The following is a 3,534-nucleotide window of genomic DNA, read 5'->3' as shown; positions in this document are numbered from 1 at the left end:
GACTGATCGCGGACTGGTCCGCACGCAGAGCAGACTGAAAGCGGACTACCTGTAGCACAGCTGACCTTTACCGTGCCAAAATTGATTGGGAAAAGTGCAAAGTTTAATGTTTATTATCGCTAAATAAAGTGAAATATCAGGACAGTGTAAATCGAAAACTGATCTCAGAGTGTAAGGAACGAGGCGAAGCCAAATCCGCTGTCTATTTTGACCTAGCTCAAGCCGTTTACGAGTTACCAGAAAAATTTGCTTCGATTTCAATAAAATTAAAATGGCCCTACTAAAATAGAGTGTAGATGGCCCAAATAAAATTTGAGTTCAAAATTCCTATAACTTCCAAAGTTACAGCATGGTAAACTTGTATCAGGATTCGCTCCGGACAATTCTTTCTTTTTAACAGTGCTGTGCTCTGCTCCCGGGCGGACCGGAAACGACCTGGTCCGCTGCGGTAGGTACTCAGGACGGACTGTGTCATACCCAGTTGGGGTAAGGGTCTGAGGATAGAGTCTGAGTACGGCGGTACGCTGTTAACTGGTCCGCCAGTAGTCCGCCATTGGAGGACTGATAGCGACCTAGTCCGTCATGGGGCGGACTGAAAGCGACCTAGTCCGGTGAGGGCGGACTGTCCGCGGACTGGTCCCCTGAGGACGGACTGTCTGCGGTCTGCGTACTGGTCCGGCATCGCACTTGGCCGGTGCGACCTCAAAGCGGACTAGTCCGCACGCCCGGGGGTACTAAAGGCGGACTAGTCCGGTGCACGACGGATCGAACGCGGACTGGTCCACAGGGGTGCGGACTATTTCCGGACCGAAAACGGACTGATGCCGGACTAATATTTTTCGTACGGGTGTTCGGCGACGCTGACACCAAAAGGAGTTTAACACTGCTGAGAGAACAGTATTTGTCCTTCTTCGGGGCCGCCTGCAGGGAACACCCGATTCTCAGATTCACTTTCGATTACTCGGCAAGTTACAGCTCGGCGCCTGCGAGACTCAGGGTAGGCCACCCCGCAGTACACGCATGCATTGAAGGCAAGATGTTGCCTAGCTACTGGGCGCTATGAGACCTTGCTTGGGCTGAACTTGGCAATTTCTTAACGGCAGCTGATGGACGCAATGTTCGGGTGTTCGTGCCACAAGTAGGGCGATAATTTTAATTAAAGAACGAGTTTATTCACTAATACAAAATTAATTTTGTGTTCTACGTCTCCCTTGTTTTACAGTGGGCGTATCGTTTTGGGCGCCAACAAAGGCAGAATACAGCGGAGCTCGTTTGATGAGATGATAAATGCGCCACCTTTCGCTGCCATTACTTGCCATCAGGGGCCGGCGGGCCCGGCCAGCCGCAGAGGTTCACTGCAGCGCCACGAGGCCTGCAGGTGGTTTATTGGTGGTCTACGGCAGTTACTCGTAATTAAGACATGAGGAGGAGGGAGACTATGCGCCTGCTTCTTCGGGACCGCAGCCGCAGCTGGCGTCATCTTGTCAGCGACATCGTTATATGTCCAAGCTTCGAGTGCCATGGCGCTTTCGCAGTCGATTTGTAAAGTCCCTGATCCTACAGTGCGCCCATACTGTGTCTGCTCTAGATCAGACTCGGTAGAATGGCGAGCACACTTTCCAGTTGCACCCCTGACAACTGGTTTCTAACGCCAAATTATTGGCGTCCTCTACAAGACGCATGTGGCGTCTTGAAACGCCAACATTTGGCGTTCATGAGAAGGACGCCAATATTTTGGCGCTAAAAGACGCCGACCAGTTTTAGCGACTTGCGGTCCTTGCAGAGGAAGCGAGTGTGACGCTTGGTTCCCACGCCATGGCGGTGGCAGCCCAACGACTGATCACTTTATTTAGTTGATCTCTTTCGCTGCGTCGCAGTCGCGTCGCTTTTGTCGGGATAGCGAGGACGGCAGTCGCCGCAGGACGCACGGCGTTCTCTTAATTTCCCCGTCTTCTCCAAGAACGCGTCGCTTTTGTCCTGCCGCGCTCATTAGAGCGTTACTGGAACGCGGTGCGCGCCGCGCTCAAACATTACAATAAATCCCATCCCAGCCGCCCGTCCGCGCCTGGCCCGTTCGCTGTTCTATGACGGTTGCTATACAGTACAAAGCGACGAAACGCAAGACCTTCAACATGTCTTCCCTGTCGACTTTGTTCAGATATCGGTGGATTTTCGGATAAGGGTCGTCACATTATTTGCAACGCACCCGCGATATTCCCAATCTCAACTAGCGTTGTGGAATACTTTCCCCCTCTTCCGCCCTGTTCTGAAAATTGTAAATTTCCCACTCGCTCAGCTTAGAGTCAATTGGTTTTCGAGTTGAAAAATCGTTTCATTTAATGTGGTGCGAGATTGCACCTCGTCTTCTACTAAAACTCTAGTTTATGGCTTATATCTGCCACAGAGAAAATTGTTCCATTAAACTAACGGTATCCCCTTATTCCAACGGAAATTTCCATTCATATAGATATGCTAGAATTTTTCTTATTTGAAGGAGCTTTCTTTGTTTTAAAAGATGATTCTTCACCCTATGGCCATTTTTCCTTTAAAGCATATGCAAATCACATGAATCAAGAGAAAAATTCTAGCATAACATCAGAGATAAAATCAACGGAACCGTTTTCTGGGTATGCCCTACCCTCGGCCCTACACCACCCCCTTTCCCCTCTTACCCCAACTAAATCCCGAAATGAGAAACATGTGTGTGTGAGAGAGAGAGGGATCGACGAAATTCAAATGGAACAAGGGTGGGTCAGAGCCGCGGACAGGGCACTCGCTGAACATGGCGATGCAGGTGACATCCAGACGCCGACATGGCGGGTTGCAGTGCTCTGTCTCTCTGCTGTCCCTCATAAAATTTTTACACGAGTTGTTGTTACTTGTTGTACTTGCCTGCTTGTTTTGTTTTTTTTTATCTTTCTCTCTCCCTGGTGGTGACTGTGGCCAGACCATCCCTGGTGAGGAGAGCCTGCCCTCAAGAACCTCGCCGTTGTCGTGGTCGGTGTCCTCGCGGGCGTCTCCCGCCACCCGAGCGCAGCGGAGCGCCGACAAATGATTATGATTTGACAAGTTGCCCCGCGGGACATCAAGAGCAGTACAGCGGCAGCGGCAGCAGGAGTACACTGTAATTTCAAAGGCGTCCCGTCAGAGTGCGACAAAGGTGTACGCCACAGAAACCAGTGCGACTTAAGTCGCAGTCTGGGCATACACCTTTGTCGCACTGCCACCATACACCTTTGTATGCATAAAATGCCGGACAGCCCCTAAGCCCCCTGAGCGGGTGCTTGGCCTGCATACACCTTGGGAGTGCACTTCATGGGCCTGGAGCCCACGGCTCACAGCTCCCTCAAACCTTGTACTATTTTACCCAGCACAAGGTGTATGGAGGCCAAACACCTGCCCAGGGGGCTTGGAAGGACCTTAGGCCCTGTCCGGCATATTATGCATACAAAGGTGTATGGTGGCAGTGCGACAAAGGTGTATGCCCAGACTGCGACTTAAGTCGCACTGGTTTCTGTAGCGTACACCTTTGTC

The 3,534-nt window shown here is 51.1% G+C and overlaps 1 protein-coding gene across 1 annotated transcript in view; it reads left to right on the top strand.

The window, feature by feature from the left end:
- The window catches only part of LOC113202351 (uncharacterized), a 28,425-nt gene that overhangs the window by 2,194 nt on the left and 22,697 nt on the right, over nt 1-3,534 (top strand). The window lies entirely within an intron of this gene.

Source organism: Frankliniella occidentalis, unplaced genomic scaffold (genome assembly GCF_000697945.3).
Source record: "Frankliniella occidentalis isolate FOCC.00 unplaced genomic scaffold, Focc_3.1 Scaffold13, whole genome shotgun sequence".
Taxonomy (NCBI): domain Eukaryota; kingdom Metazoa; phylum Arthropoda; class Insecta; order Thysanoptera; family Thripidae; genus Frankliniella; species Frankliniella occidentalis.
Note: the sequence above shows the minus strand (reverse complement) of the source record. Positions and strands in the feature narration are given on the sequence as shown.